Consider the following 21,612-nt stretch of genomic DNA (forward strand, 5'->3'; position numbering starts at 1 on the left):
GGCACTCAGGCAGAGGAGAGAGGTCCCATAACAGAGATCCAGGCTTCATGTCAGCAGAGAATCAGTCTTCATGTCATAGCAGAGAATCATGCTTCACGTCACCCAAAACTGAAACAGTCCATTGTCAGATATTTTGGCCCCGGCACCCAGACAGAGGAGAGGTTCATTCAACTTTGAGTTGCCCCGCAATATAATGGTAAAATTTAAATAAAAATAGGATTGAATGAGGAAGTGCCCTGGAGTACAATAATATATGGTTAAGGGGAGGTAGTTAATGTCTAATCTGCACAAGGGATGGACAGGTCCTGTGCAATCCATGCCTGGTTCATTTTTGTGAACGTCAGCTTGTCCACATTGGCTGTAGACAGGCGGCTGCGTTTGTCTGTAATGACGCCCCCTGCCGCGCTGAATACACGTTCAGACAAAACGCTGGCCGCCGGGCAGGCCAGCACCTCCAAGGCATAAAAGGCTAGCTCTGGACACGTGGAAAATTTAGAGACCCAGAAGTTGAATGGGGCCGAACCATCAGTCACTACGTGGAGGGGTGTGCACACGTACTGTTCCACCATGTTAGTGAAATGTTGCCTCCTGCTAACACGTTCCGTATCAGGTGGTGGTGCAGTTAGCTGTGGCGTGTTGACAAAACTTTTCCACATCTCTGCGGACACCACCACGACCATGTCCGCGTCCGCGTCCCTTACTAGATGTTTTCCTCATTGTTACCGTTCACCACAATAAGAAAAATATTATTTGGCCCAATGTATTGAATTCAAATTCAGGCCTTTTTTTACAGACACCTAACACTATCTGGCTATCTATTTAGGTACCGTATTACACTAATACAGGCACAGCAGTAACGACAGATTTAGCTGAATATAAATTTGAGGCCTATTATTTAGGCGCTGGGTGACAGGTATACTGGAAATGCACGGTAGCGTGTGTGTGAAGTTATTGAGAATGACCCTATCTGCACCTTCAATCTAATATACCCTTTTATGGATAGATTTAAAGTAGGCCTGATACAGCAGAAACAACTGATTTAGGGAATTGCTAAGTTGGGAATTGTATTTCAACCCAGAACAAAAACTGTGCTTTGACGGACAATAAATAACTTGACCAGCTACAGAAATAACCACAGATTTAGCTGAATATAAATTTGAGGCCTATTATTTAGGCGCTGGGTGACAGGTATACGTTTACAGACAGAATTAAACTTGGAAATGCACAGAGCGTGTGTGTGAAGTTATTGAGAATGACCCTATCTGCACCTTCAATCTAATATACCCTTTTATGGATAGATTTAAAGTAGGCCTGATACAGCAGAAACAACAGATTTAGGGAATTGCTGATGTAGGATATAGCAAAAAAATAACCACACTATTGATGGTTAAATGGACTTGGTGGCAGCTTGTGCTGGCGCACCACAAGCCACAAAATAGCTGCCGATCACCCCAGAAAAAAGTGACTGAAAAACGCTATGGGTAGCCTAAAAACAGTGAGCAATTGAATAGCAGCAGTTCAATGATCCACAGCTGTAGATCGATCACTGAATTAAGTGTTTTTTCAGAGTTAATCACTGCCTAATCTCGCCCTAACAGTCGCAGCTGCAACCTCTCCCTACACTGATCAGAGCAGAGTGACGTGCGGCGCTACGTGACTCCAGCTTAAATAGAGGCTGGGTCACAAGCTGCACTGGTCAATCACAGCCATGCCAATAGTAGGCATGGCTGTGACGGCCTCTTGGGGCAAGTAGTATGACGCTTGTTGATTGGCTGCTTTGCAGCCTTTCAAAAAGCGCCAAAGAAGCGACGAACACCGAACCCGAACCCGGACTTTTCCGAAAATGTTCGGGTTCGGGTCCGTGTCACGGACACCCCAAAATTCGGTACGAACCCGAACTATACAGTTCGGGTTCGCTCATCCCTAGGGCAGACCCGTTAGTACGTATAGGCGTGTGCACACATACTGCTCCACCATGTTGTTGAAATGCTGCCTCCTGCTAAGACGTTCCATATCAGCTGGGTGGGAGAAATACAGACGTGGACAAAATTGTTGGTACCCTTTGGTCAATGAAAGAAAAAGTCACAATGGTCACAGAAATAACTTTAATCTGACAAAAGTAATAATAAATTAAAATTCTATAAATGTTAACCAATGAAAGTCAGACATTGTTTTTCAACCATGCTTCAACAGAATTATGTAAAAAAATAAACTCATGAAACAGGCATGGACAAAAATGATGGTACCCCTAACTTAATATTTTGTTGCGCAACCTTTTGAGGCAATCACTGCAATCAAACGCTTCCTGTAACTGTCAATGAGACATCTGCACCTCTCAGCAGGTATTTTGGCCCACTCCTCATGAGCAAACTGCTCCAGTTGTGTCCGGTTTGAAGGGTGCCTTTTCCAGACTGCATGTTTCAGCTCCTTCCAAAGATGCTCAATAGGATTGAGGTCAGGGCTCATAGAAGGCCACTTTAGAATAGTCCAATTTTTTCCTCTTAGCCATTCTTGGGTGTTTTTAGCGGTGTGTTTTGGGTCATTGTCCTGTTGCAAGACCCATGACCTGCGACTGAGACCAAGCTTTCTGACACTGGCTAGTACATTTCTCTCTAGAATTCCTTGATAGTCTTGAGATTTCATTGTACCCTGCACAGATTCAAGACACCCTGTGCCAGACGCAGCAAAGCAGCCCCAGAACATAACAGAGCCTCCTCCATGTTTCACAGTAGGGACAGTGTTCTTTTCTTGATATGCTTCATTTTTTCGTCTGTGAACATACAGCTGATGTGCCTTGGCAAAAACTTCGATTTTTGTCTCATCTGTCCACAGGACATTCTCCCAGAAGCTTTGTGGCTTGTCAACATGTAGTTTGGCATATTCCAGTCTTGCTTTTTTATGATTCGTTTTCAACAATGGTGTCCTCCTTGGTCGTCTCCCATGTAGTCCACTTTGGCTCAAACAACGACGGATGGTGCGATCTGACACTGATGTTCCTTGAGCATGAAGTTCACCTTGAATCTCTTTAGAAGTCTTTCTAGGCTCTTTTGTTACCATTCGGATTATCCGTCTCTTAGATTTGTCATCAATTTTCCTCCTGCGGCCACGTCCAGGGAGGTTGGCTACAGTCCCATGGATCTTAAACTTATGAATAATATGTGCAACTGTACTCACAGGAACATCTAGTTGCTTGGAGATGGTCTTATAGCCTTTACCTTTAACATGCTTGTCTATAATTTTCTTTCTGATCTCTTGAGACAGCTCTTTCCTTTGCTTCCTCTGGTCCATGTCGAGTGTGGTACACACCATATCACCAAACAACACAGTGATTACCTGGAGCCATATATATAGGCCCAATGGCTGATTACAAGGTTGTAGACACCTGTGATGCTAATTAGTGGACACACCTTGAATTAACATGTCCCTTTGGTCACATTATGTTCTGTGTTTTCTAGGGGTACCATCATTTTTGTCCATGCCTGTTTCATGAGTTTATTTTTTTACATAATTCTGTTGAAGCATGGTTGAAAAACAATGTCTGACTTTCATTGGTTAACATTTATAGAATTTTAATTTATTATTACTTTTGTCAGATTAAAGTTATTTCTGTGACCATTGTGACTTTTTCTTTCATTGACCAAAGGGTACCAACAATTTTGTCCACGTCTGTATCTCTGTCAAATGACAACTTTGTATTAAAAATGGAAAAGTTGTCCTTTAGAAAGATATTTCTCTCACCCAGCATGGGTAAATGTAAAAATACACCCCAAAACACATTGCTCTACTTCTCCTGAGTACGGCGATACCACATGTGTGACACTTTTTTGCAGCCAAGATGCGCAAAGGGGCCCAAATTCTAATGAGTACTTTCAGGATTTCACAGGGCATTTTTACGCATTTGGATTCCAAACTGCTTCTCACGATTTAGGGCCCCTAAAATGCCAGCGCAGTATAAATACCCCATATGTGACCCCATTTTGGAAAGAAGACACCCCAAGATATTCTGTGATGGGCACAAGTTAGCGGAAATTTTTATTTATTTTTTTCTCACAAAGTCTCCCTTTTCGCTAACTTGGGACAAAAAGTTCAATCTTTCATGGACTCAATATGCCCCTCAGCGAATACATTGGGGTGTTTTTTTTTTCAAAAATGGGGTCATTTGTGGGGTGTTTGTACTGCCCTGGCATTTGAGGGTCTCAACAATCATTACATGTATGGCCAGCATTAGGAGTTTCTGCTATTCTCCTTATATTGACCATACGGGAAATGAGATTTTTTTTTTCCGGTCATCCTCTGGGCTGAAAGAAAAAATGAACGGCACAGATTTCTTCATTCGCATCGATCAATGTGGATGAAAAAATCTCTGCCAAAAAATGTGCAAAAAAAAAAAACGAGGTGAAAGGTGTCTGCCAGGACATAGGAGCTCCGCCCAACATCCAAACCCACTCAGCCCCGTACGCCCTGGCAAACCCGATTTCTCCATTAACATCAATCGATGTGGATGAATAAATTATTGCCGGAATTTATTTATTTTTATATACAAAGTGTTTGCCAAAGCATATGAACACCGCTCCTCAGCTCATAAGCCTCGGCAAACTTATCTTTTTTACTGCAGAGGAGAAATCTTGTCTTGCAGCGCCGCATACACCGACTTTTGTGTAATCTGACAGCATTGCAATGCTTCTGTCAGAATGCAGCTGGTCGATCGGTTGGTCCACCTAGAAGGTAAAAAAACAAAACAAAAATACAAAAAAAAAACAGGCCGCAACGCAATAAATTTATTAACATTAACTTTATATAACATTTGAAACAGAACATTAACTTTTATAAACTTTTTTGAACTTTTGGAACACTTTTTTGCTTACCTGTGATTTTATTTTATTTTTTACCTTTATAGGACAAACCTCTCCTTCCCAATGGGACAATGTGCAAAGTGCAAATCACCCAGAGATGTGGCGAAGTACACTATGCACTTTGTCCCAGGTGAAAGGAGAGGTTTGCAGCAGCTCTGTGTGAAAGGGCCCTAAGAGCCCTGTGTGCATGTACTGTGTAACGCAATCCCTATACTAAGTGTACCTGTGTGTGGTACTTCCGGAAACACTTCCTTAAGCATAGGTCAGGGTGGTCAGGGCAGTCAGGACAGCAACGACATTGGGGAAATGTCGCTCGTGTAGATGGCTCACTACACTGGTGGTTGGGGCCACGGAACCTCCTGGATACAGGAGGTTCTTGATGATTTCTTCCTGAAATTTGAGGAAGGATCCTGTTCTCCCAGCCTTACTGTAGAGAACAAAACTATTGTACATTGCCAATTGAATTAGATATACAGACACCTTCTTATACCAGCATCTGGTCCTTCTTATACCAGCATCATGCTTTGCACTTAGATGCTTGGTCATGCAGGTTGTGCTCAGGCTGAGTACGTTTATGCCTCGCTTCAGGCTATGATTGCACAGCGTGCAAACCACTCGTGTCTTGTCGTCAGAACCTTGTCTGAAGAACTGCCACGCCAGGGAACTCCTTGGAGCTGGCTTTGGTGTGCTCAGTCCCTTGCTGCGGTGGGGAGTAGCAGGCGTACTGTCTAGGGGACGGCCGCTCCGCTTTTGCACCCTGCTCCCTCTTCTGCTGTGCTGGTGGCTCTGTGCGACCACCGCCTCTTCCTCTGAACTACACAGGTCACTCGCATGACCTTGATTGCATGTGGGGTCGAGGACCTCATCGTCCTCTACATCATCTTCCACCCAGTCTTCACCTCTGCCCTTCTTGTCATTCTGCACACTTTAGAAAGCCACAGCAGTTGGCACCTGTGTTTCGTCATCATCCGAGACGTGCTCCTTCCATGTACTCATCTTGAAACATAAGTGGTTGGGCATCGGTGCACTCAATCTCTTCCACTTCTGGGGCAGGGCTAGGTGGATGGCCCTGGGAAACCCTGCAAAGAGTCATCAAAAAGCAGAAGAGACTGCTGCATGACTTGGGGCTTAGACTGCTTGGCTGATTTGCAAGGGGGTGAGGTGAAAGACTGATGGACATCGGCTGCAGGTGCCAACTCTGATCTTTCACCACCGGGGCCACGTCCCTTATTTGACGCTCTCCTCATATTTCTCAAATTTAGGATCTTGCCCAAAATGGGTGTTTTTTTAATAACAGAATAGAACAACAGTATCTAATGCGTGTATCTTACAATGACAGATGCAGCAAAGGCTGCAAAATTAAGATTTTTGCCCTAAATGGGTGTTTTTTTAATAGCAGAATAGAACAACAGTATCTAAAGTGTGTATCTCACATGTACAGATGCAGACAAGGCCGCAAATTAAGATTTTTGCCCCAAAAGGGTGTTTTTTTAAATAACAGAATAGCACAGCAGTATGTAAAAGGTGTATCTCACTATTACAGTTGCAGCAAATGCTGCAAAATTAAGATTTTTGCCCTAAATTTGTGTTTTTTTTAATAGCAGAATAGAACAAAAGTATCTAAAGCATGTATCTCACATGTACATATGCAGCAAGGCCACAAATTAAGATTTTTGCCTAAAATTTATGTTTTTTTTATACCAGAATAAAACAGCAGTATCTAATGTGTGTATCTCACGCGTACAGATGCAGACAAGGCCGCAAATTAAGATTTTTGCCCAAAATGGGTGTTTTTTAATACGAGAATAGCACAGCAGTATCTAAAGCGTGTATCTCACACTGACAGATGCAGACATGGCCGCAAATTAAGTATTTTGCCCTAAATGGGTGTTTTTTAATACCCAGAAAATTCTAGCTGTATTTCTAGCTGGAATTGCACACTGACTAATGCGGCAAAGGCCCCAGATAGAGGGTATTGCCAAAAATGGGTGTTCTTTAAAACCCAGAAAATTATTGAAGTATTTCAAGCTTGTTTTTAACTATCACAGATGCAGCAAAGGCTGCAATATTAATTACTTTGCCCAAAATGGGTGTTTTTTTTTTACTAACAGAATATGACAGCAGTATATAACTCTTGAATTTCACACGTACAGATGCAGCAAGGGCCGTGAAATTTAGTATTTTCCCCAAAAAGGGTGTTTTTTAAAACCCAGAAAATTATTGCTGTATTTCTAGCTTAAATTGCACACTGACAAATGCTGCAAAGGCACCAGATGTAGGATATTGCCAACAATGGGTGTTTTTTTAAACCCATAATATTATTGCAGTATTTCAAGCTTGGATTTGTATGTCACAAAAGCACATATTCTGTGCTGGTGCACTGAGCTTGCATAAAATGACCGCCGCCGCCGCCCACCTAACTAACAGACGAATAAAAGTTATTTTTCTCTGTCACAGGGCTCAGGGCAGGGTAAAAAGATTGTGCACTGCACCCACAAAACTAAATCTATGTAGATCGCTGAGTTAACAAGCACTTCAGATTAAATATTCTTTCCTATTATTTCCCTCACAGCAGCAGCATCCTATCCCTACACTAAGCACAGCAGAGTGACGTGCAGCGCTATGTGAATCCAGCTTATATAGAGGCTGGGTCACATGCTGCACTGGCCAATCGCAGCCTTACTGTTAGTAGGCATGGCTGTGATAGCTTCTAAGGGCACACTTGTTTATTGGCTGCTCTGCAGCCTTTCAAAAAGCGCCATAAAATAGCCGAATACCAAACCTGAACTTTTACTGAAATGTTCGGGTTCTGGTTCGGGTCTGGGGTCCAAAAATCCTAAAGTTCGGTACGAACCTGAACTTTACAGTTCGGGTTCGCTCAACCCTAGTCAGCTGAACAGCATGTTCTCGCATATAATGTTTTAAAGCATCTCCTCACTAGCAGGACCTCGCCCCTAATGTTTTAGAGGGTCAGCTCAGCAGCAGGCCCTCGCATATAATGTTTTACAGGGTCAGCTCACCAGCAAGCACTCGCATATAATGTTTTAGAGGGTAAGCTCACCAGCAGGCCCTCGCATATAATGTTTTAGAGCATCAGCTCACCAGCAGGCTCTCGCCCCTAATGTTTTAGAGGGTCAGCTCAGCAGCAGGCACTTGCATATAATAGATCCGATAAACAAGAACACATATATACGTAAATGTAAAAATATTTTATTAAATAGTCACATAAAGGACAAAAGAAAGTAGACAATAGAAAATGTAATGAATAACAGCAGTAATGTCGCGGCACTGCGGATCAGGTTACACAAAGTGGATATATCCCCTAAGCACACGTCACCTGCTAGCCTGAGTAAGCTAAATAGCTAAATTGAGATAGGTTGTCTCATCCACAGGCCAGGGGAAACGTAGGCTTAAATAATAATACAAGTGTTTACATGCCGGCCGAATCATAAGTGTATATGGGCGCAGTGTATGGATAACATATCCACAACACCGGACATAATTAAATTCCACATGCATCCAGCACGTAAAGGGTCACGACCGGCATGTAAAACACATATATGAGGTAGAATAAAGGGGAATCAACCTTGGGACCTTGGTGAGTGCTTTATGAGTCCCACTAGCTGAACAATTGTACCACAATGTGAATGAGGCCCTCCTTTATGTGATATACAGGCTGTTTTGGAGGGTTTCTTGCTTGTAATTTTTTGCAGCACTTGCACTTTAACACTTTTTCCTGTAAAGTTTCTTTTTTGGGGGGTTTGTGCGTATTTTTCTCAGTCTGTAAAAGTGGCATACAACTCGGACAACATAGTTCCCACTAGCGACCCGGGAGTCCGAGATGCATCCAGACATCGTCTCCATGGTGTTCCCGATCCATTTTGGTGGTGTTTCTGTCACTTTTTGACCTTTTCCAATGGACCAGCCACCCTCCCCTCTTCAGAGGACGGGGTGCCTGGTTGTCTCCCATTGTCTTCCATTATACTCGGGTGCTCGGCCGAGCACATGAATATAGCAATGTTTTCGGGCCGAACACCTGAATACTTTGGTGCTTGATCATCACTAAAGAACACTAACTCGACAGCCACTGATAAATTCCTGTCAGGTATCACTAACCCCCTTGATTCTGCAGGTGCAGAGGGAATGAATGACCCTCTTATGGTGGTGGAAATGCTCTCTGCCGCTGGATCCTTTTGGTCCGGCAGGACCCCGGGCATTGTCGGTCTTTCAGTGGAGCTCTATGTGGCACTGAGGGATCTGATCTGTCCGGACAAGCTGGAACTTTACGAGAAGGTGGTGGAGGGTAGAATTCCCCCATCAATGATGGAAGGCATGATCACAATCTTGTATAAAGGGGAGAGATGTAAACTGAAAAACTGGCGTCCCAGCTCTCTCCTAAACGTGGATTACAAGGTCCTCGCCAAGATACTGGCCAACCAACTGAAGGTTGTCATTGGCAGGATCGTCCTCCCGGATCAGACCTGCAGCATTCCTGCAGTTTTGCTCTCATGAGAGACAGGGTACAGTACATCAAAGACCACCGTGTACACATGGCCCTGGTCAGCCTTGATCAGGAGAAGGACTTTAACCAAGTTTCTCATGAATTCATGGTCAAGGCGTTGCACAAGCTGGGTCTGGGTAGGAGGTTCTGTTCAATTGTTAACATTGATATTTACAGCACAGTGTTGGTGAACACTGCCCTCTATCACCTTTCCTTTTTGTTTGTGTTATAGAGCTCTCCATGGAGTCTATACAGCAGAAAGAAGAGATCAGAGGGATCACCACACCAGGACCAGGACACTACAAGGTCAAGTGCTTGCTGTACATGGACGATGTGACCATCTCCTGGCATTCGGTGCCTGCACTCACACAGATCTGCAAGGAGTTCGGACAAGCTTCAGGGATCAGGAAGATGGTTTATGCAACTGCCAACTGGCTTCCTCTGTCCCCTTCCCATTTACCATAAAATCAGACTACAACCAGATGCTGGGAGTCTGTTTCAGAAAGGAAGTCCTCAAGTTTTGGGAAGAATGCTTGACCAAGGTGAATGAAAAGATCGGACTATGGAGCCTCAGACAGCTAACTATTGAGGGCAAGTCACTCGTCCTGCGTAACAAAGTTCTGCCTGTACTACAGTACACCACACACCATTTCTAGGGTCATTACCAGGACAGTGTTTTGCTTTGTTTGGGGCTCCAAAATGGACAGAGTGATGCGAGCCATCATGTACAAAAAGGTGGAAAGGGCTTACTGGACTTACCTACTCTACTGCGGATTGTCTTTGTTTGTGACTGAGTTCGCCGGACTTTAAGGACTGCAAATGGCTCTGTGGGCAATGCCATGTCTCCTTTCTTTCTCCTGCCCCTTTGGAGGGGTCTAGTATGGGACAATTGGGACAGCTCCATCCCATACAACTGGCATGCTCCTTGGTATTATGGAGATGTTGTCAGGTTTGTGAGGGAGCATCAACTGGAGGGCCTCAAGATAACGTGTGAAAACCCAAGTCGATCTACAAGCTAATCAGAGAAAAGGACTTGGTGGAGTCAATTGCAGGGCTCCCTGATGAAACTGCAGAGACTGTATGGACTAAAGTGTCTTCAGATAGGTTAACCAACAGGCAAAAGGATTTCTCATGGATGGCCATCCAGGGAGGCTTGCCTATCCGGTTGTTCATGCACGCCCGCAACCTGTGCAAAACCTGCTACTGTCCCAGATGCCCTTTCAAGGAGGAAACATCTTTGCACTGGTTTTGGGAGTTCCCCTTTGCACAAAGCCTGTTGGATGCCCTGAAACATGAACTCAAATACTCTATGCCCAGGAACAACCTACAATACACCTCGGTGTGGTACAAACAATTTCCTGGGATTCATAATGTTGAGGCCATCTAGGAGGCTTGGCGCCTTATGAATGGTTTTAAGGACAGTATATGTCTTGCCAGGAATTGGCTAAACCTTAGGCTGGGTTCACACCTGAGCGTTTTACAGCGCGTTCCTACGCACTGTAAAACGCTCAAAAAGGAGAAACCAATGATTCCCTATGGAATGGTTCTCACCTGGGCGTTTTACAGCGCGTACAATCGCGCTGTAAGACGCCCCAAGAAGTACATGAGCTTCTTTGGGGCATCTAGTCGCGCGTTCCCGTACATAGACTTTCGGGAACGCGCGGCAATGGGCGTTCGCTTGTCTCTGTATGCGCGATTGCAAACGCCGGTACAATCGCGCATACAGAGCGCTCCTTTCAGAACGCTCAGGTCTGAACCCAGCATAAGGAGGGAGAGCATATCCATCTTGGACTGCCGCAGGCTTATTCACGGCTTGGACGTCGACGGCAAAGAAGAGAACTAAAACCCTCTCCCTCCTCCTCTCCCCTCCTATTTGTGTCTGTCCTTTCAATAAAGCTTCGGGCATTTGATTCCCCCTCTCTACCCCCTCTTTCTTATCCCCCACCCCTTATCACTGTCTAAATGTGTTTTTTTTTGTATGGAGTGTGTTAATTTGTGATTGTATAGGAATGCCAGTGTAGCATTCATTAGGATGTATAGTGTAGGTTAGCTTGTGCTTTACATAACAATACCATTTTAGAGCGTCAGCTGCTTTGCAGTACTAAGTGTATATGTTTGACGATTTGATTGTAATAAAGATGTATTCAATAAAAAAAAAAAGCTGTCTTCAGATGAGGTGCTGGCTTATTTCATATCCGAGCCATGTCTCAAAGCCTAGTTAAAGGGTTAAACATTGACTTATAGAATAGCTGCCTTACCCCTGGTGGCATTAGAGGCTGAGCTTGTTAAGAGCTTATTTGCATACCTTCTTCCCAGAATTCCAGAGGGGCATGTATGGCCTATAAGTCTCCTCATGCCGATTACGGTACTCTCCCCCAAGGAAAGATAGTAACAACCAAATTCTTCCAACATAGACTTACAGTGCTACTTTGCCTCTTTTTGTGTCTAGCTAGTCCACACTCAACAACTCCACAATCAAGCACAAGCTATCCCGGATTCCCAGCCAGCCATATATTATTCTCTGTTTACTGTTTACTAGAGTTGAGCGAACACCTGGATGTTCGGGTTCGAGAAGTTCGGCCGAACTTCCCGGAAATGTTCGGGTTCGGGATCCGAACCCGACCCGAACTTCGTCCCGAACCCGAACCCCATTGAAGTCAATGGGGACCCGAACTTTTTGGCACTAAAAAGGCTGTAAAACAGTCCAGGAAAGGGCTAGAGGGCTGCAAAAGGCAGTAAAATGTAGTTAAATCCCCTGCAAACAAATGTGGACAGGGAAATGAATAAAAATAAAATAAATAAAAATTAACCAATATCAATTGGAGAGAGGTCCCATAGCAGATAATCAGGCTTCATGTAACCCACCACTGGAACAGGCCACTGTCAGATATTTGGACCCCGGCACCCAGACAGAGGAGAGAGGTCCCATTGCAGAGAATCAGGATTCATGTCATAACAGAGAATCAGGCTTCACGTCACCCACCACTGGAACAGGCCATTGTCAGATATTTTGGCCCAGGCACCCAGACAGAGTAGAGAGGTCCTATAGCAGAAAATCAGGCTTCATGTCATAGCAGAGAATCAAGCTTCATGTCATAGCAGAGAATCAGGCTTCACGTCACCCACCACTAGAACAGGTCATTGTCAGATATTTTGGCCCTGGCACCCAGACAGAGGAGAGAGGTCCCATAGCAGAGAATCAGGCTTCATGTCATAGCAGAGAATCAGGCTTCATGTCATAGCAGAGAATCAGGATTCATGTCATAGCAGAGAATCAGGCTTCATGTCATAGCAGAGAATCAGGCTTCACGTCACCCACCACTGGAACAGGCCATTGTCATATATTTTGGCCCTGGCACCCAGACAGAGGAGAGAGGTCCTATTGCAGAGAATCAGGCTTCATGTCACCCAACACTGGAACAGGCCATTGTCAGATATTTAGGCCCCGTCACCCAGACAGAGGAGAGAGGTCCCATAGCAGAGAATCAGGCTTCATGTCATAGCAGAGAATCATGCTTCATGTCACCCAACACTGGAACAGGCCACTGTCAGATATTTTTAGTCCCCGGCACCCAGACAGAGGAGAGAGGTCCCATAGCAGAGATTCAGGCTTCATGTCATAGCAGAGAATCAGGCTTCATGTCACCCAACACTGGAACAGGCCACTGTCAGATATTTTTAGGCCCCGGCACCCAGACAGAGGAGAGAGGTCCCATAGCAGAGAATCAGGCTTCATGTCATAGCAGAGAATCAGGCTTCACGTCACCCACCACTGGAACAGGCCATTGTCAGATATTTAGGCCCCGGCACCCAGACAGAGGAGAGAGGTCCCATAGCAGAGAATCAGGCTTTATGTCGTAGCAGAGAATCATGCTTCATGTCACCCAACACTGGAACAGGCCACTGTCAGATATTTTTAGGCCCCGGCACCCAGACAGAGGAGAGAGGTCCCATAGCAGAGAATCAGGCTTCATGTCATAGCAGAGAATCAGGCTTCATGTCACCCAACACTGGAACAGGCCACTGATTTAGGGAATTGCTAAGTTTGGAATTGTATTTCAATCCAGAACAAAAACTGTGCTTTGGCGGACACTAAATAAATTGACCTGCCACAGCAGTAACAACAGATTTAGCTGAATATAAATTGTAGGCCTAGTATTTAGGCCCTGGATGACAGGTATCCTTTTTACGGACAGAATTAGACTTGGAAATGCACGGTAGCGTGTGAAGTTATTGAGGATGACCCTATCAGCACCTTCAATCTAATATACCTTTTTATGGATCGATTTATACTTGGCCTGATACAGCAGAAACCACTGATTTAGGGAATTGCTAAGTTGGGAATTGTATTTCAACCCAGAACAAAAATTGTGCTTTGGCGGACACTAAATGAATTAACCAGCCACAGCAATAAACACAGATTTAGCTGAATATAAATTTTAGGCCTATTATTTAGGCGCTGGATGACAGGTATACGTTTACGGACAGAATTAAACTTGGAAATACACGGTAGCGTGTGAAGTTATTGAGGATGACCCTATCAGCACCTTTCATCTAATATACCCTTTTATGGATAGATTTAAAGTTGGCCTGATACAGCAGAAACCACTGATTTAGGGAATTGCTAAGTTGGGAATTGTATTTCAACCCAGAACAAAAACTGTGCTTTGAGGGACACTAAATAACTTGACCAGCCACAGCAATAACCACAGATTTAGCTGAATATAAACTTTAGGCCTATTATTTAGGCGCTGGATGACAGGTATACCTTTACGGACAGAATTACACTTGGAAATGCGCGGTAGCGTGTGAAGTTATTGAGGATGACCCTATCAGCACCTTCAATCTATAATACCCTTTTATGGATTGATTTAAACTTGGCCTGATACAGCAGAAACCACTGATTTAGGGAATTGCTAAGTTGGGAATTGTATTTCAATCCAGAACAAAAACTGTGCTTTGGCGGACACTAAATGAATTGACCAGCCACAGCAATAAACACAGATTTAGCTGAATATAAATTTTAGGCCTATTATTTAGGCGCTGGGTGACAGGTATACGTTTACAGACAGAATTAGACTTGGAAATACACGGTAGCGTGTGAAGTTATTGAGGATGATCCTATCCGCACTTTCAATCTAATATACCTTTTTATGGATAGATTTAAAGTAGGCCTGATACAGCAGAAACCACTGATTTAGGGAATTGCTAAGTTGGGAATTGTATTTTAACCCAGAACAAAAACTGTGCTTTGAGGGACACTAAATAACTTGACCAGCCACAGCAATAAACACAGATTTAGCTGAATATAAATTTTAGGCCTATTATTTAGGCGCTGGATGACAGGTATACCTTTACGGACAGAATTAAACTTGGAAATGCACGGTAGCGTGTGAAGTTATTGAGGATGACCCTATCAGCACCTTCAATCTAATATACCCTTTTATGGATCGATTTAAACTTGGCCTGATACAGCAGAAACCACTGATTTAGGGAATTGCTAAGTTGGGAATTGTATTTCAACCCAGAACAAAAATATATCCTTTGCCAGACAGTAGACAGTATTACAATTGGCTAGCCACAGCTGAAACACCAGATTTAGGGTACTGCTATTTTGGCAATTGTATTTCACCCCTCAATAAAATAGCAAGCACAGCCAAGCCCCTGATGTAGGATATAGCAAAAAAAAAAAAACACTATTGATGGTTAAATGGACTTGGTGGCAGCTTGTGCTGGCGCACCACAGGACACAAAATGGCCGCCGATCACCCCAGAAAAAAGTGACTGAAAAACGCTCTGGGCAGCCTAAAAACAGTGAGCAGTTGAATAGCAGAAAATGAATGATTCACAGCTGTAGATCGATCACTTCATTAAGTGTTTTTGCTGAGTAAATCCCTGTCTAGTGCCTAATCCTCTCCCTACACTGATCAAAGCAGAGTGACGTGCGGCGCTACGTGACTCCAGCTTAAATAGAGGCTGGGTCACATGCTGCACTGGCCAATCACAGCCATGCCAATAGTAGGCATGGCTGTGATGGCCTCTTGGGACAAGTAGTATGACGCTTGTTGATTGGCTGCTTTGCAGCCTTTCAAAAAGCGCCAAGAAAGCGCCGAACACTGAACCCGAACCCGGACTTTTACGAAAATGTTCGGGTTCGGGTCCGTGTTACGGACACCCCAAAATTCGGTACGAACCCGAACTATACAGTTCGGGTTCGCTCATCCCTACTGTTTACCCTTATATCCACCCACAAAACTATTTGTTAATTTAGGCAAATTAATTTATCCGTGACATTGACAGTACACTGTGTAAGCAGTGGTCTAGATTTTTACCTGGGGAATTACATGTTTTCATCTGTGAGCAGACTGAGCACAAAACATTTCCAAAGAAAATAGTTTTGTATTTATTTCAAAAGTATTTTTTTATTATCTGAAACACAATGAAATACATATTAAATGGGATGTTGGTGTGCTTTGCAATATTCCAGAATTGTTTCCATTAACTGTGTGATGACATTAAAAAAGGGCAGTAAAGCCAGACAAAGCATCTTTTCCTCAACATGTGAACCTCTTCAGAAGCAGCAGTTTAGTAGGTTTGACTTTTCAATATTATCTGGATGCTGAGACCTTCTGTAACACAGTAGCACTAGCAATTGTTCCCTGTACAGTGCTCAATTGAGTAGGCGATTGTCGGAAGGAAGTGGTCACTGCAGGGATCTCCTTCACAGTATAGGGAGGAATGATCACTAAAGCCATCGCTGGTCCGCATAAATAATTATTGTTTTCCAGCAGCAGAGTGCTGTTTAGACGGCGCGATCTGCTGTCGTGAAATGATCTAGGTGCCCATATGGAATGAGGGTTTTGCGACACCTTTACACAGATTATTGCTAACAAGTGTTCCTACAAACACTTGGTAGCAATGGGCAGTGTCAAGGGGCCTTTAGTCACGATGTAAGTACACAATACACTGCTATTTTTCTAAAAAGGCTCTAACTAATTCCAATATTGGATAGTCTCTACTCTATGACATCCTGATTACCAGGATTAGTGAGGGCCAAGATATGTATGTCTTTTATGGACTACTGGGTCAAGATAGTAGTGAGCTGAGCATTAGTAGGGCTGCAAGGCCAGAAGGTTTGTTCGAGATTAACGGTTTTGGCACCTCTTGTATATGTAGGTTTCCTCTCAATAGATGTCCTCCACCTAGTCCATTAAGAGCAACACTGCTAGCCTCTACTGCATCCCCTTTTCCACCTTATGCTGTGTTATAAATATGGTGAAGTGTCCACCACATGTTCTGACAAGCTAAACGAGTTTTATGTACCACAACTCTTGCTACTTGACCCTGATTCTCCGACACAAAACATAGCCCCTGTTTCTACAGTGTAGTCCTTAATTTTTGTGCTTTACCCCTAGAGCTGCAGTGATGGATTGTTCATATCTGTTAAAGTTGGCTCACTTCACTAGGGGAAAAAAAAACTGGAATCAGCTTTCAAAATAAAATTTACTCATGTGCACATGTATAATGTATAGAAACCCACATCCGTCAACATGAAAAAAAACGGTATAAGACATCTACTTACATTTACAGATTAGTATATTTTAGTATTTACTGTGCACCAGCTGCTCACTTTGTATATTATGAATTATTCATATTTTTCTTTTTTGGAATTTGCTCTGCTGTCAGATCTATACAAAAATATAAACAGTTGAATTCATTTGGACATACTGCAAATGCCAGGGCATTGTAGAAGGAATACTGTAGAACATGCTTGTATTTTTCACATGGTCATCAGAGTGCTTGCAAACCAGTGATCCAAAGAGAATTTGTCAGGAATCCATATTCAGTGATAGTTTTGCAATTGAAATTCTACAAATATATTGTAGATTCAAAAACCTGGTTCATGGAGAGGGGGTTTGCAAGGACTGACATTTCACACTTCAGTCTTAATTAAAAATGTGCTATAGTAAGGTTTACCAAATTTAATAGGAAACTTCCATCAGAAAGAGGTATTGTTAACTCAATATTCATGGAAAACAATATTTTAAAAAACATGTATTTTGTTCAGCAATACTATACCATTGAAAATAATTAAATACAAAATATTGTCCTTCCTTAGCAGTTAGCACAGAGAAATAAAACTCCAATATAGATCGGTAACACATTGTGAGTTTACTGCTGCTGTAAAGAGAAAATGTTATCTGTTAGTATGATAGTAGATTGTAGAATTGGGATAACAGTATGACAGATCAGTATAAAATAGTATATTATATAATATACAGTATAATATAGTATATAATATAGAGAAAATCTTTGCCAGTCTTGATCGCGAATATTCTAATTGCAAATATTTACCGTGAATATTGGCAACCGCGAATATCTAGAATATAGTGCTATATCTTCATAATCACGAATATTCTAGATTTTTTTTCATGAGTACCCATGATCCCTCACTGCTTTTTGCTTGTGGGCCAATAAGAAGGCTGCAATATCTTTGACTTTATGAGTAGTATTGATCGCAAATTTTCGTATCACAAATTTTTATAGCAAGTTTTCCGATTGCCGATTTTTGCAATCAAGAAAATAATGACTGGAGATCACAAATTTGTGACTTTATGAAGAATATTAGCCCAAATATTTGCAAAATATTGCAAATTCGAATATTGCCTCTGCGGCTCATCACTGATCTTTGCTAGGAATTTATGTAATATAACTAGTGTTGAGCGAATCAAAGTAAAACAAATTGACATTGTTCCAAATTTCAGGTAACATTTGATTTGTCATGAAGCCAAACTTCCTTGGGCTTAGTGGTAACGAATGAATTTTTTGTGAAATGGTGGTAAAAAAACTAAAAAATACATACCTCAGCCATTTGCTCGCTCAGAGGCCGTGATTGAAGAAAACGTGCAAAATTTTATATATCACATCACCACATCATCTCGCTGGCCAAGTTGACATCATCACATCCGTGCGTGTGAGAATTTGCACGTTTTCTTCAATCAAGATGGCCGTTATGGCCTCTCTGTGAGCAAATGGATGAGTTGAGTATTAGTGTTGATCGAGCACCAAAGTGCTTGTGTGCTCTGGCCGAACACATCGGTATGCTCATGTGCTCTACCGAGCACCCGAGCACAATGGAAGTCATGAACAGCGCCATCTATTAGTTTCATAGTCTTATGACAAGATTATTAGTGTAGCCTCTTGCATGGAAAATTTGCGATCTACACTACTCATGAACAGCGCCATCTATTGGATTTGTAGTTTTGTCATTAGACTATGAAACCAATAGATGGCACTGTTCATGAGTCATTACAAGCAGTCCTCAAATACACCCTAGCAAGCTTATATTACCGCAGATAAAGTGCTAGATGTGTGAATGATAGCAGCAAATCGATATATGCCTCAGTCTTAGCGCAGGCTATTATAGGCTGAGTGCTACACGTGTGTGGACTCTGTTGAGTAGTGTGCCCCACTTACTAACACCCCAACAAGATGAACAGCACCATCTATTGGTTTCATAGTGTTGAGCATCTAGATCAATATCATTAGGGAGATAAAAAGTTTTCTGAGTTTTGTCATGTAAAAACTCATTTTCATAAACATGGGCATATGGGAAAGACATGCAAATGAGCAGAATCTGCCGTGTTTTTCAGCTGAAAAACCATTTGCATGGAAAATTTGCGATCTACACTACTCATGAACAGCGCCATCTATTGGTTTCATAGTCTTATGACAAGAGTAATCGTCTTGTCATAAGAATATGAAACTAATAGATGGTGCTGTTCATGAGTCATGACTCATGAACAGCACCATCTATTGGTTTCATAGTATTATATTATAATATTATATTATATATTATATTATAATAGTATTATATTATATTAGTATTATAATATAATTAGTAGTATTATATTATTATATTATGTATTATAATATGTATAATATATTATAATATATATAATATAATATATTATATTATATAGTATTATACTGTATGGATTTTATACAATAATACAGCTATATTTATACTGAAGTCCTTCTCCAGTACATTTCTTCTTATAAAATCTTGTTACATCCCAATATGTTATGGGTAGTGTTGAGCAAATAGAAGCAATCAAAGCGGAATTCGATCCGAAGTTTAGGAAAATTCTATTTGTAATAAATCAGAATTTTCTCGCGCTTCGTGGTAACGAATAATTTTTTTTCTAAAATGACTGCAGCAAGTGTTACAAAGGGAAAGTAAGAAGCCCAGGAGCACAAGATCATCCATAATGCAGAACAGACATGCAATGAGCAGCTATCCAGACCCTGGGATGTCATAGCCCTTTAAAAGCCTTATCCCACACAGTCTAAGCCATTTCACTATGAGCTGAGCATAGGAAGAGACGTGACAAGCGCTAGGGACAGTCTTGCTAAAAGCTTTAAACTGTGGAATATTAGATAGGGAGACTGCAGGGACAGTGCAGGGACAGTGTATGGAGATTATAGGGAGATTTAAACACTGTAGGGAGAGCATTGGAAGACTGCAGTTACAGTGCAGGGACTATAATCTGAAGCTGAAGGGATCCATAGGAGACAGCACAGTTTTCATCAATCTCTGTCTAGGGCACAGAGCTAACTAACTGAACAGTGTCTTCCTTGTTTACTGTTACGCCTTGATTCTCAAATTGGAGTGAATAAGCTGACTAGTTGTACTGTTATTGGGGTGACCACCTTGTTTAATATATAAGCAATTCCATTAGGCCTTGATTCTCAAATTGAGGTGAATAACCTGTCTTTTTCTATTGTTAGTAGGGTATACACATTACATAGTAACATAGTACATAAGGCCGAAAAAAGACATTTGTCCATCCAGTTCGGCCTGTTATCCTGCAAGTTGATCCAGAGGAAGGCGGAAGAAAAAACCTGTGAGGTAGAAGCCAATTTTCCCCACTTTAGGGGAATAAAAATTCCTTCCCGACTCCAATCAGAATAACAATTTGGGATTGACTCTCAGATAGAGTTGGTAAAGAGAGTGAATTAAGGAAGGCCGTAACTGATTTTTCGGGAGATGGAAGGGGGGGGGGGGGTTATTATCCTTTCTTTCAGCATCATTTATATTGTATAGGGAGTAATAAAAATTTTGAAACTGACTAGCTATTTCTGGGGTAGAGAAAACCTCACCCATATCTGGAGTTTTAATCTTATGTATATAGTTATGTGACTTTCTTTGTTTGTTTCATGCGTTGCATCATGAATTTTGACGCTTTATCCCCGTGCGCATAGTATTTAAACTGCGCGTGAAGATAATATTTCGCCGAAGAAGTATTAAGAATGTTTTTTAGCTTAGATCTCATTTCCGTGAGTTCCTCAAGATGAGCTTGTGATAGGGACCTTTTGTGCAGAGTTTCTAGATGTTGGATCTGGGACAATAATGTATCAACTTGTTTTTTCCTCTGTTTTTTAAATCTTGCCCCCAAGTTAATAAATTGACCCCTCATGTATGCCTTATGGGCATCCCACAAAATATGTGGGCAAGTTTCAGGGAGGGAGTTGAGAGAGAAGAACTCTTCTAGTAATGGCTGAATATTTTTAAAGTTTTCTTCAGTCGTAATAAGCTGTTCATAAATGGAAGAGTTTTAAATCCACATTGAGTAATTTAACAAAAAAATGTATTCCTTTAAGTAACAAGTATAAACGGCTACAGCTACTGTAAAAAGGGCAATAAAAGACAAAAAAAGGGGCATTTAAAAAATACAAATCTGAGGGGTCAGCTGGAACATTTGAAGATTACAAAGGGCTTAATAAAATCTGTAAAAAGCAGGTAAAATTAGTAAAAATACAAAACGAACAGCAGGTAGCAAAAGAGAGCAAAACAAATCCCCCAAAATTCTTAAAATATATAAATGATAAAAAACCTAGGTCTGAGCAGGTAGGTCCACTAAATAATGGTAAAGTGGGGGTAGTCACTGAAGATAAGGAAAAAGCAGAGTTACTAAATGTTTTTTTTTTAGCTCTGGGTATACAAAAGGAGAGGAAGGAGCTGATATCTGTGGTGCTGGGGCTGTTAGTACATCCAGTAATATACTTAATTGGCTAACAATAGATATGGTCCAAGACAAGTTAAATAGGGTGAATGTGAACAAGGCTCCGGGTCCAGATGGATTACACCCAAGAATGCTTAAAGAGCTCAGTTCAGTCATTGCTGTGCCCCTGTTTATAATTTTTTAACATTCTCTAGGTACTGGTACAGTGCCAAGTGATCGGAGCAAGGCAAAC

This window comes from Bufo gargarizans, chromosome 2 (genome assembly GCF_014858855.1).
Source record: "Bufo gargarizans isolate SCDJY-AF-19 chromosome 2, ASM1485885v1, whole genome shotgun sequence".
Taxonomy (NCBI): domain Eukaryota; kingdom Metazoa; phylum Chordata; class Amphibia; order Anura; family Bufonidae; genus Bufo; species Bufo gargarizans.